Raw genomic sequence first — 15,170 nt, forward strand, 5'->3', positions numbered from 1 at the left:
TGGGCCATTAATTGTTCTGAACATATCACATATATTTACAATTATTTTATTATTATCAGTTTTTATTTACGCATCTATAATTTTGTTTAGTTCGTTATTTGTTTTATAACAACTCTCACTGTTTTACAAAGCAATAAATTTACTTTAAAATTATTTCCCCAAGATGCAAAGATTCACTAGAGTCATAAAGAAGAAAAATTTTGCAAAGTAAATTATAAAAAACAAAAAGCGGAACGGTAGACAAAAATGTTCAAATTTGCACAATGCTGCCTTTTAGATAAACATGAATATTATATTAAAAAAAAAACACCAACAGGATTCTACTCCAATAATGTTCGACTTATTAACTTCCAGATATTTAGAAAAAATCGTATATTTCGATTTGGAAAATAGAAATATAACTTCAAATGAAGTAAATATTTTTTTTAAATAAATGTCCCGTTGTAAAAATTAAGAAAGTTAAATTTTCAGACAGTACCCTGGTACAAAATCAAATTCCACTTTCTTGCACTCCTGACTGATAGAATTATATAGTCTTACGTTTCATTATTTTAGATTTTTTAGACAGCCATGGATTCTTCAAGAAATTTTAAGCTGATTGATCTTCCTCGAGAAAGACGTTGAAGTTATCTAAAATAATGTAAAATTCAACCTGAAAAATTTTCAAAGCTTAATAAGTTAACAAGTTTGATCGCATTAGAATATAATGTTTATTGTTTAAAATGTTGTCATATAAAAATTATTTCAATAAATACCATAGTAGGCCCAAGTAATTAATTGTATGAAAAATCACTTCAATGTCTTTCTCGAGAAAAATTCATCAGCTTACAATTCTTTGAAGAATAGATGTTTGTAAAATGATCTAAAATAAAAAAAAAAATAAGGCTATATAATTTAAAAACATGATTATTTATTCTAAGAACATAAAATATATTTATTTATCATGTATAATTTTTAAGCTCGAAATATTTGCTCTCTATTATATATTTTAAAAATTAGCTATTTAGAAATAAAAAAGATAATCAGGAAAAAATAGACAACAATAAACATTAATAACATAATAATAATAAAAAAACGACATTCCTAAGTTTTATATATCATCCATTTGTAACTAACAGGGTAGAAAAAATGCCTATATCTTACAGCCTAAAAATGCCTGTATCCCATGATATCCCTATATCTTACAGTAGAAAAGAGGGATAAAAAGGCAAGGATGATATAATGTAACATTTAAGATAATTTAAGCGATGTCACGGACATGCCGTTTAAGATAAATCACATCGCCTGAGGAGAATTTTCTCCCTTGGTCTTTGACAGAATCCCAAAGCAGAATCCAATTGTTTAACAAAATTAGTTTAGAAAGAGTGATTAATAGTGAGTCAATGCAAATTTGACCGAAAAAACCTGCGGTTGTCATCCAGAGCGTGTTTGAGTAGATAGTAATTTTACTTTTTAGTGTACAACAGTAAGTATAGTGATTTTTAAAAACTTTCTCATCTAGATTTTGACGATCCTCATATTCCAGACCTGCGCGAGCCTCCCCCCCCCTCTGGAAAAATAAAACCTGAACTCGGTTCTGTTTTAAAATTTTATTTTTATATCTGTTACTAATGTAATACAAAAAAGTCTTAAGCTAATCAGATGAAAATTGGTATATAGACTAATAATAATAATAATATATAATTTGTAGATATCTGTCAAATTCTTATAGTCATTGAGATGAATTTGATAAGTCTAACCGGCTGTAAAAATGCAAGTGAGCATAATATGTTTATTTTATTATAGGTTTTATGGCAATGCGGTTAGCACCTGTAATAAAACAACTGTAGATAGATAATTTGACATACAGGCTTAGTATCTGAAATGTAGATTCTTAACAGTTTTTGAACTAAAAGTTTGAAGCGTTGATCATGTGTCTGTCGGAACATTTGCAGGCATGTAATTGCAAGAATTTAAAAATGCAATGATGCAAATAAACGAAATTTGGTACTTAAATTTCGAATAAAATTTTAGTCATTTTCTTTAAACAACAAAATTTAATCAAATAAACTATTTAAACATATGGATATACTTTGTCTTCCATAGCGAATAAAAATAAAATTAAAAATAAAAATTTAATATTGACCCCCATTGAAAAAAAAAGTGTCCGTTTAATTTTTTATTAGAATTTTCTTTATTTTGTTATATATGACACAGTGTTTTTTTTTTGGCACGAAGTCTAATTTTGGACATATTGTGTCTTTTACAAGGCTTTCAATTATATATAAAATGTTTATTCAAAACAAAAATATAATTGAAAATGAAAAATTGATTCTTGAGTATAAATATTTTCCTCAGAAATTAGTTGCATTTTTATTTGTTTGTAGTGCTTGATTTTTTCTATTATTTAAAAAAGCCTACTTTTTAAAAATTAGTAATAAGGCAACCTTGCCTACGCCTAACACTTACTATTACTAAAAACGCCTACTTGAAGTAATTCCTTTTTTACAGTTTGGAATTAATTCTTTGTGCTGTTGTCTTTTCTTTAAAAAATAAAACGAAAATATTTTTGAAAGAACTCGGGAGATAGAACAAGATGCATATTCCGGTTAGAAGTAATTTCAAGAAATTTTTAGTTTGAAAGTTACACTAAGAATAAAAATGTTAACTTTAAAATGCTGCATTCCTATTTACTTTAAAAAAGTCTAAAAGAGGAATTGGAAAAAAATGTGCGTTTTATAAAAGAAACTACTTTGAATTGCAAAAATGAATTTCTGTACACATTTGGATTAAAAACTCCATTGATTGCGTACTTGTTGCTTAATGTACTATATGTATTGTTGTTTTAATAAAGTAGTAAATGTATCAATAAAAACTAAATGTATATTCTTTTGATATTGTGTTTAGATTTTTTTTAATGCTGTGAAATAGAAATTGTAAGAAAAAAAATTAGCAAAGAAATTCATTTTGTGTTATCTGAAATCATCAAATCCATCAACAGATGTTGAAATTGCAGACACTACTTTGCTAGGTTGGTTCAAATATAGTTAATTTAAATATAGGTTCAAATATAGTTAGGTTACAAATAAAGTTTTGAAGTTAAGTGGAGGATAATTTGAAATAAACTTCGTAATTTGATTTTTGTAGTTGTGACGAATAATGCTGAACCAATACTTTTATCAGAATTTTCACACCATGACAACGAAAAGGATTTGAACATGGCATATTTATCATTCCGAAAAGTAATTAAAAGTATCACTATTTTTCAAACAATGAAAGTTTTATGAACAAATTACAAGTGGATAACTTGAAAGGTATTAGATTAATTTCTCGAGATCATTTCGAAATGTTTTCACTAGTAATTTAAATACTGATCGAGAAAGACATTTTTTTTAATTATGAAAATATAATTCTTCCTACCTCAAATATCAAATTTAAGTAAAAAAAATATTCTACTTTTTAAACATTTTTAAATAATACAGGCCATAATTGTTGGCAAAAATAAAAATAAAAGCATTTCCTTTTCTTTAATTAATCTTATTGAGTATTTTTCCACAATCCTTCTGGCAGCATACAGAATATGCATATGACGTTATTTACTTAAACTAGACTATTCATTTAGCCAAATAAACAATATTTCATTTAAATAGGAGAATATACAACTCAATGAAAGAAGAAAGCGTTTTAATAGAAGAAGAGAGTGAGATTCAGAAGTGAAAAGTTTTAACGATGAAAAATAAAACACAGTTACAGATTCACTGATATATTAAAGAACAATGAAAATCTTTCATTTTATACAATTTAATGAATAGTTTTAACGAGAAATAAAACAGTGTTACAGTTTCACTGAACTATTAAAGAACAATGAAAATCTTTCATTTTCTACAATTTAATGAAGAGTTTTAACGAGAGAAAAAATACAGAGTTACATTTCACTGAACTATTAAAAAACAATGGAAATCTTCCCTTTTCTATAATTTAATGACTTTTAATTATTTCTATGTATTGCATTCTCCATTTTTTTGCGGTAGAATTGAAATTTTATGTTCGGCAATTAGGTTTTCTTTGGAAGTAAACTGAAACAAACTAGAATTTCATTTGCATGTATAGATTGAAAAAAATATCCGGCAGTGATGTTGTTAATTGGGCTTATATTTGGAGAAAAATTGATAATTTTACGTAATAAGATAGAATTATCGAACTATTGTTACTTGGATCAGGGTTTTGAATTTCCAAAGAATTAAAAGCAATTTTATCCATTTTTTCAGGGCTGTATCAAAATTAATATCTGAATTGTAAAAATATTTTTTGAAACGATTTTAAACAAATCAGTTACAAGGAATGAATTTCAATCTTTGAAATAATTAAAATTTACTCTAACCCTTGTTTTATTTTCATTTAATTTTAAAAAAAATAAAATAGTATTTTAAAGTAGAATACAAATTAAATATTAAATGCACTAATGATTTAAATCGATTCATCTAATATTTGCGCAATTTCATTTTTTTTAATTATCCTTATTTAAATATTGTCTATTTATTTTTGACTAAAGAAAAGATGGGCATTTGAAAATATTTTTTTACTGCAATTGTTGAATTGAAATGTATTGAAAACGTATCGTAAATTCTTTTTTTAATAATTAAAAAACATGAATTAAAAATAATTTTATAAAATTATTTTTTTAAAATTTTATTTTCCAATTAAATACATTGAACATATCTGAAACGAAATTGTTGTAATTTAATTTATAAGTTGAAAGATACGTACAATTTTGAACGTAAATGAAATAAAAAATATTAGCTGGTTTAGACGAAAGTCCTAACTGCTTACAAATGACACAATAACAACAATTTATTCTTCAGTGACAGTCGGATATAAATATCAAGTCTGAGATATAGCAAATATGTATCTCTAAAGCAGTGATATTTCTTTAATTTAATAATTATCCATTTAATTTATAGGATTGACGATAGTAATATTTTGAATGTAACTAAACGGAAACGTTAGCTGGTTTGAAATGAAAAACCTGATCGCTTGCAAATTACACAACTACAATTTATTTTTCAACGATTGCCATATATTTTTATAATATATATATATATATATATATATATATATATATATACTTCTTTGACAAAAAACATTTATATAGCGATTTTCCAAATAAGTGAAATATACTTAAAAAAGTACAAAAGCAGCTCCATACCACCTGAGGCTCAATCCTTGGACAAGTAGGAAAATCAATAAAACTCCTATGAACGTTCCAATAAAATCCCTGATCGTTGAGGAGGAATTATAAGAAAGGGAAAAAATATCAAGTATAGCATGTACAAAATGGTTTTGTATAGTGCTTCTTTTGAACCATTTTATATTTTTCCAGTTTATTTTCTGACATTTTTCGAATAAATAGATTGAACACGATGGATGTTCAATTCCACGCGTTTTAAGCCTTCAACCATTCCTATATCTGGCTTAAAACATAGACAGATATAGTTGTTCTCTATTGAAGTTAGAAAGTTTTGATATTTGAAGAATTTTGGAAGATAATTTTTTTGGTGTTGATATCTATCTTATTATGAATGTCTTTTGTTAAAGTTTTGTCTAAATAAAGTAACGACATCAAATTCCTTTTATTTAGATCCATTGTTTAGATCCATCTATTATTTTGTTAAGATCACAATAAATTCGAATGCAAATTATCTTCTAAATTAAGTCGCTTTGAATAACTAGATGTCAATGCAAGTTTAATATAAAAATCTGTTCTTTATTGATCTTAAAGCCAAGCATAGGCATTTAAATGGAAATTCAATTTTAAGTAACTTTATATATGTTAACATGGAGCTACCTTTACTACTACATGAAAAGTATTCTAACCTTTTCTTCCTATGAGCAACTTATTCACTCTTAGAGAAATGTTCGAATTATTAAGACATATGAGTCGCATACTTGCCGATTACATACTTGCATATAAGTGGGGCACATGCCCAAATGGCGAATAATTATCGGAGCATTCTAAGACGGATATTAATGTCTTTTCTCTTTTTCCTAGGGCACCACTAGAATCTCAAATAATAAATTATTTTGTTTATGAATATCACCTAGACACTAATTAGCCATTAGTAAATAATCTTATAATAGAAATTATTAAATAAGTAGCAATCATGTCGTAATTCAAAATAAATTGTATCCTTACATTAATCACGTTATCATTCATGCACGTTCTAATGTCTATCAGAAAAACATTTTTGACCTATCAAATGTTATGGGAAGAGAAATTTAAGTAGGTCTCTGTTGTAATGTTAACTGTATAGATTTAAAATCTCGTTAAATTATTCACTTTTTTATCAAATATTTTCATCTGGAATATTTGTTGTGATAAATTTCAATAAAATGACTGATTTCTAGCTTGATATTCATAGATCCTACATTAAATAAATAATCCATACTTATATAAAGCTCAATGTGTGTATGTGTGTGTGTTGGCGCTTTACAGGCCAGATTGTTCAACCTACAGCTACCAAATTTGGCACATGCATACCTTGGAAGTCGGGAATGCGCATCTGGGGTCTATTTTTGTTAATTCTTAATTATAATTTTAATTATTAATTAAAAACTAACTTTCCTGCCAAAAAATCTTTTTATTTTCCCCACCGCCAAATGAGTCAGGCTTCAGTTTTTTCCCCAAGCTAATAAGGATAGGCTTAACATATTTTCGGCCGATTATTTCAAAAGATTCTGTTTATTTTCTTAGTGTTTGATGCATTTAAAATTAAATATTTTTAATTAATCCATGTTTCAGATTCATTTTGAAGCACTTTTGAATTAAAATAAAACAGAATAAAGGAAATTAAAAATTTCTAATCTGCGTAGCGTTACCCCAACTGGCGTAGAAAATTCACGCATTTGCGTTACCATAACTGGCGTTGAAAATTCACGCATGCGCATTGTGTTCTGATTGTTGACAACTATCTTCAACGGATGCGGACTTGATTAAAATTTTTTTAAGGAGAGTTTTATGCTTTTGAAATTAAATTGTATTTATGTTAGTCATATATTTTTTGTATATGCTTATAGTTTTAAGTACATCGTTCTTTTAAGTAGTATTTTTAACCTGTTTTCGACCGATTATTTTAAACGATTCTGTTTATTTTCTTAGTGTTTGACACATTTAAAATTAAACATTGTTAATTAATCGATCTGCTCATGATGAATCTAAGAAAATTTTGTTGACAAATTCTTGAGATATTACATAAATTAAGAAATATATTCTTTAGTGCCCATAAGGTTTAAATGCTCAGTGACTCTGTTTTCAGCAATCATATTATTAAAAAAATGCTTTGTTTCAATAAAAAATATTATTATATTAATTGCAGATTAATCATTACCACTTTAATTTAAAGCATAAATTCTACGATAGGTAACAGAAAATTAGAGAGATACATATTACGTTATGACTGAAGGCCTTTATAACATTATGAGTGAATTATATGACTATCAAAATTTGAAGTTTTGAAATATTTTAATGAAGCATACTATTAAAGCAGGAATTACATAAAATATTTAATTATTAGAATTTTAACATGCATTAAGAAATGCGAACCGGCTAGTCACGAAAGTTGTCTAGTAAATAAATAAATAAATAATTCTCTTATTCCTATAATTGGTAGAGATCTGTTTTCTCAGAGTGTTGGAAGGTTGGGATTTTTTTTTCAATGGTAAGAAAAATTCACTATTCTACCTCCAAAACCAAAACGTTGTATCATTCCTATGATAACTCGACATCTGATACCTCAGAATTTGAAAACATTCAAATTTCTCTTTCAAAAAAAAACAAACAATTTCAACACCTTTTAACAACCGCAGTGACGGACTGTAATCATAAAATGGATTCTGCTTAGAAGATGACTATTTAATTAAGGTATGTTCAGACATCTTTTGAGAGTTTTATAAATATATTAGTCCCTCAAAACCAACTGAGCGCTCGATCTCTAACAAACAAAACACATGCCACTAGTATTCTAGCAGAGAAGAGAGAAAATGTTGCAGTTATATACAAGTATATCGGGTATCAATCAATGAATAGGTGCTTGGGGCTTTCCTGTATTGATATTGTTAAAGATCAAATTTTGATAGGTATTTAAACAGTTTTATTTTAATATCCTTCAATCTACTTGGTTTATTTTAGGTATTGGTGTCAAGTCATATGGCATCTTAGTTGTATACAACTGTATTTGTCTTTGGTATCTAACAATTAATTTCACTTTATCTAATACGGTAATTGCACTTCATAAAAAATAGCAGCTATAATAATTCATTTTAATGGATACATTTCATAATAAAATTTTAGAGGGCTTCATTTATAATTCCCGAAATTAAACAAAATAGAAAGGAAATAATATTTACATTCATTTCCGCCGTATCAAAGAATATGAAAAAATAGACAGAATCATGGGAAAAAAAACATAGGAAAGAAATGAGTTATGAAATATTTATATTGATAACAGAACTGGTTCTAGTTTTAACACAACTATTAAAAATTCAGTGTAAAATTGTGAATAGTGTCCAATATTAAATTTGGGGGATAGAAATAAATAATTAGGAAATAATACTTTCAACAGTTATCATCTGAAAAACAAAAATTTTGCTTAGTTAGCTAACACAAAGAAAAAACAATGTTCCATTTGATTTTAAACAAAAAGTCCTCCTCCTCCTTCCCATTAATTAGTGATAATTCTTGCATTTGAATTTACACTTCATTTATACATCGATTTTAATCTAATCAATTTATTTTTCCAAACCATTCGAGTTAATTTAATGTACTGGTACTATCTATAATCAGAGGAATTATGGCCTTATTTCGAAGCTTTGATATGCATCTAGCATTCAATCAACTAAAGTGTCTACTCGGCATAGTCATTTCAAGTGAGAAAGGAGGACACCTAATTAATCACATCAGCAAGTTTCCTCGTGTGCATATCTTAAACGCAGTTGGAAGAATAGTTCAAAGAGTTTTCAGAATAGTGTTTCTTAAAGGCATTCATCTAACTAATCAAATTCGGAGCAAATATTTTGTCATGAGACTGTAGTGCCTACATCCTTGATATATTCCTAATTACTTGGTTTAATTAAATTTGATTAATTCTGCAGTTAAGAATTTCAGATTTTTGTTAAATTCGTGAAAAGTGTAGATGCATCTTTAATAAAATGACTTTTTGATCTTTAAGAATCAAAAATATGAGGTACGTCAGATTGATGAAAATAGCTTATATATGAATTGTAATAATATATATACATAATCACATAACAAAATTATTTATAAAAAATCTATCAAAAACAAATTATTTAATTATCACTAATCTTGAAAAAAATTATATTACTTTATTCCTTATATTGATTTACAAATTTCTATAAACGTAGAGTCCTATATATTGCATTTTTTACATAAATCGTATTTGTATTGATATATATTTTTACACGAATGCCTAAAGCTGTAATTTTTTTTAAATTAACTTTCATATTTTTTGATAAAAAGAAATAACTGAATTCAAAGACTTTAATGATTATTTTTCATATTAAAAAATGGTGGAAAGCAGGGATACACAAGTAAATACGACGACAGAAAGAAGTTTAAGACAAATCATACATTTAAGCCAACAAATATAAAGTGTTTAGTTTATATTTATAAACTTTTATAAATGTAAGGATATAATTTGCATTTTCTTCTGTATACCCAATTTATAACAATCCCTCTTTTTATGAGAAAGCTCAAAACTAAGATTTAATTTCATAATATATATATAAAAAAGAGAACAAGAAGGTGCTTAAAACACAGAATATAGACTCTTATAAAAATTTCTGAAATTGAAAAAAAAGGAGGAAAGTATTGATATACAAGTGAATACCAAGAAAGAAAGAAACTTGAGAGCAGTTGTACATTTAAGTAAAAAAAAGAGAAAGAGGGTTTTTCTATCCTGTACAAACCAAGTACAAATATTTAAAGTAAAGGAAATTCTAGGAAATAATGAAATGAAAGAAAATGAACAATGACAACAAGAAAAAAAAATCTTCCAGTCAATTTCATTTTTCAAGTATTTATGTCATATTTCCAAACAAAATAATAGGGAAACTTTATTAATCACATGGCAATTAAGTCAAGGCAAAAGTGGAGAACGATCAAGTTTCATGAAGTGATCACATTTCCATGTAAAATGCCAATCAAATGTTCGACAGAATCCTTTATGCAAATTTCTTCCGGAAACGGTTTTTCTACTCGGAAGAAATTTTCTATTTTAGCTCGGTTTTCATTCTGGGTTTCATCTGCGTAGGATGGAATCATATTTTAGAAAACAGATTAAAACTCGCAAAGCAGAATTTATTTTTCAAAACTGCACTTTTTTTATCTTTGTAATACATACTTCTTTTATTTTTACATAAATTTGTATTCGCCCGGCTTGGATTTCACTTTGAAAGTAAGATAAATAAATTCAAAAATTGCAATTCTACTTTTTGTTTTCTGTGAGGTTGAAGCAAGTTATTCTTGCAGAACAAATCCAAATTTTGTATTCCGATTATTGTTTGGTTTCATATTTTCTGCTAATATCCATTTTAATCATGCTGTTAAATACATGCAATGTATTAACAGCATAGGATTTAATAAAATGTCCATTCTTTTTCTTAAGAGATAAAAGATGTTGCGACCAATACATTTTCTTTATAGTTTTTATAACATCTTTGCTAAATAAAAAAGGGAAAGAGTATTGGGATTAATGCGCTTATTAAAAATATTAAGTGAATTTAGTTTGAAATTACAAAAAACTTCCTACTTTATATTCATCATATCCAGAATATTTGAGATATTTTTTTAGAGTTCAAGTTGTTGTCTAAATAAACAGAATTACATTCAGTTCTTCTTGTCAAAGTATCAAGGAGCTTTCATTTAGAATTCACATATAGTTTAATCATATTCTCTTGCATGTAGCATCAATAGAATAGAAAATATTAAAATTAAATCTGTTTTTTTGAGAATGTAAGGAAACATAAAAGAGAATTGAAAAGTCTCTTTTGTCACACAATGTTACTCATTTATGCAAATTTGAAAATATAAAAGGCAAAACTATAAATTTAATCAATTTAATAATTAGACAAATAATCTTGTTGGCAAACAACAATATTTTTAGCACGAAGAAGGCATTCTCCATTGTCTAAATCTTATTAATTTTCCTTTAAATTGCTTCAATTATAAAAAGTTAACAGACAGCTTATTTTACTTTCGAAATATTAGTACATTTATTTTATAGGTTTTGCATAATATTGTATCTGAATGACTCATTAAATTTTCACAATGTAGCAAACTATTTTCATGCATTTTTCCTTTTTGTCTGATATAAATATTTCTTTTTTAAATAACTTTGTAATACACTCTTCCTTTTCCCTGAGTTGAAACAAACAGGCCATATAACATAAGATACGATGCTCTTATAAATCTTATCTACAATATATATATTTTTTATTTATGTCTCTTATGTTAAAAAATGTGATTTTCTTTAGAAAAATTTCATTGGAGAATTCAATGATCATTGTTTAATTGGCACCTATGAGAAATTTTGTAAATTTAAATGAAGACCTGAAACAAATAATTAAAATGTTTGTTAATAGTAAAATTTTCCAAATGTTTTTAAAATTCGGAATAAAAATTACTGTGCAAAGAATTTCTTATTTGTTATTTTTATGTGAAATTCCAACACAGGAAAATCAAATTTATATCACAATTTAATAATATGTTTAAGAAATAATGGGAAGAGTTTTAAACACTGTAATCTCCACCAACATATGTAATTTATCAACATATGTGTTTCTCATTTACTTTTACCAATATTAGCCGTCTTGAGGGATCAGCTGGTGATCCTATATTCATAACATTAATTTGGCTATTTCAAACAACTTTCAACTTTGAGAAATGACAGCTGATCACAAAAGAAAGTTTTATTTAAGTTGTATTAGCATAGTAAAAAAAATGATTGTTTAACTAAGCTTATTAAAATGTGAAAAGAATTCATATGTAACTCACAAAAATATTTATTTTAATGAAAACTCTTGAAACTGAATGACGACAAATCATTTTAGAATATTTATCTATGATCTAGAGTTCTCATGTGATATAAAAATTGACGCTATTGACTCTAGTTATTGACAAGTGGTTGACTCTAGAAGATTGATTCATTGGTTTTGGCATTCATTTTAAACGCATACATATTTTGAAGTCTTCTTAAAATATTTCTTATTACCACATGTGGATTGCGAATATATATATATATATATATATATATATATATATATATATATATATATATATATATATATATATATATATATATATATATATATATATATATATATATATGAATTAAGTACATTCAGTGATCAAATGTTCTTTCCCACATTTCAAAAAGAAATTCAAATTTTAAATTTGTGAAGTTGGAAATAGATTAAATTCGATTGTTCTTGTACTAGATTCTGACTTGAAATATCAAAAAGGTAAAAGAAGAAATAAAGGAAGGCTTAAAATCCCAGCATAATGTTTTATAAACACGCATCACTTATACCAATTTTATTATGCTAAATAGATTTTTAAAGCATTCAGTTTATTCCCTTTTGTTGTTTCTCTAGATTTAGGTATATAATAAAAATAGCAATATTATAATTTATTTTCTCTTTCGCAATGTTCTTAGTTATACAGAAAACAATAGATTTCCTTTAAGAATAAAACGTGATAAACATTTGGGACTAATGGTATTTTTAATATCACTAAATATTTCATTTTCCTGAATCGTTACTTAATGAATACACTTTTAGAATTTTAATTTACTTTTCGAAAATATTCCATTTGAAATAAAGTAAGTATTTATTTATTAATGTTCATTAATTATGTTTCATTTACTGAAATGCAAATTTAAATATTATTTGAGAATGCAGATCCGAAATAAAAACACTTTGACCTTTCATTGTAAATATTTGTTAATTTGAAATGTTATTTTCACCACTTAGTTAATTTTAATAAGAAAATCTCATGGTTACGAATAATTTAAACTTAGTAAAATTATGTCTCAAGAATTAAGTTTAAAAATGTATTGATGCAAATTATATTATTTTAATATACAAAAATTTAGCAACATTTCAAAATATTTTAATTTTTTAACTTTTATCAAGACAAATCTTAAAAATTTATTTAGCTATAAGTATCATACTAAAAAATTATTAAATGTACTTGTATTTTATTTTCCTCCAAGAATAAATTTTCTCTATTAATTTGCTACTCTTCTTATTTCATTCCATTGATATAACTGAATCTGGAAATTATAAACGCAGATGCATTTTATTTTCAACATTAAGGAAATATTTACTCTAAAGAAATATCTGACTTCTAATTAGTAGAAAGTAATACACATAAACGGAAACCTTTTTGAATTTATTGTGTTTTTTTTCAAATCAAATATTGTGTTCGACAAGTTCTACAATATGAAAAGAAATTTCACCAAATACTTTATATTTTTTAAAACGGTAGCAAATTGTAGGAAATGAATTTTTTCTTTCCTTGAGAACTACACCTTAGTCACTGGCGAGAAAATATGAATAGATGGAAACAGGAATGCAAAGTAAAATGATCGCAACCGAAGGAAGCTGCAGTTCTTGTAAAATGTGTATCGCAATCTGCATAAAGGATTGTGTCGAACCTTTGATTGGCATTTTACTTGGAGAGGTGATCGGTGGCATTATTCATGAAGTTTTACTCTCCTCCGCTTTTGCCTCTATCCAGTTTCCTCCGACTTCATTTGCATGCCATTAATGTTGTATTTTGATTGTTTTCTTTCATTTTTGACAAGATAGAAATTCAGCATCAAAGGCCAGAAAGAAGTATCTCGGAATCTGTTAGAAAAACTTTTCTTGTCAGGTCAGCTTCGTTTTCTGTCTCTTTTGGTTTTATTTTGATTTCTGTATTTGGTTCTTATTTTGACAGCCAAGTTGCATTCACTCTTTCTTTTTGAATCTTTATAGAGAAAAATTTCTTGTTTAATGTTTTTGGGTAGTTTCTTTTTCTGCAAATGCTGTCATATAATTACACATTCGCTATTAAATGCAAAATATATATTTATACAATAATTTCCAAGAGTTTTATAAAAAAATTAATTCTTCTTCATCTAAAGTTCCTTTAAAATTCATATTAACTTATCTTAAATTTCTGTTGTTTCTTGTTGGAGGTAAAATAATAAGTATTTTAGGAAATTTCTGAAATATTTAAAGGATTATAATTATATTTCTTTAAATATTTCAGATGTATACATATATGTCGAATAAATATTCTTCCCAATACAAAATCTAAAATTGAGAATGAATATAAAATGTATACTAGAAGGGAATATATAAATATAATTTGCATAAATATTTTCGCATGTTATTAATACATAAATGCACGGGCTAGAGAAAATAAATTGAGAAATTTGAGAATTCGAAATTTTATCGCAAGCGTTTGTCCATATAAATATTAAAAATTTATTTTAAATTAAATTTTTTTTTGCCTAAGAAGTTAATTATGTATAGTTTATAGCGCCTTATTAATCAATTACTCAGTAATAAGTCATTGTTAATAAAAAAACCCATAATATCTTAATTGTAATAAAATTTTTTGAATTTATAAATTATTTTTCTACATTTCTTATCAGCATTGCAAAAGCTATAACTCAGACTAACCATTTTAAAATGGTTTTAGATTTTTAAATTTTTTTAGATTTTGCTTTAATTTATTTTATTTAACATCTCCCTGAATATTTGAGCAGAATATTAGAAACAAAGTTAAAAAATCAAGCGATGTTTCTATGCAAAGGAAGAAAAAGTGATCTGAAAAAAAAACATATTATGGAGGAAAAATATTCTAGTAGAAAGAAAAATGAATTGTTGATGTAAAAAAAATTTTAACGCATAAAAAATACAAAAAATATATTAAATATTATAAAAATGTATTAAAAATGTACCAGTAATAATTTTTTTTCTATATGTGTGTGGGTCATTTATAGTGATAGAAAATTCAGCTGTCAGGATTTCCTTTCCCAGCTCGGATTTTCTTAGTCTTTTTTTTATAATTTTATTTAATTGTCTGTCTGTATTATTCAATGTGTGATGACTATAAAAATAAGAAA

Source organism: Argiope bruennichi, chromosome 4, assembly GCF_947563725.1.
Source record: "Argiope bruennichi chromosome 4, qqArgBrue1.1, whole genome shotgun sequence".
In the NCBI taxonomy this organism is placed as follows: Eukaryota; Metazoa; Arthropoda; class Arachnida; order Araneae; family Araneidae; genus Argiope; species Argiope bruennichi.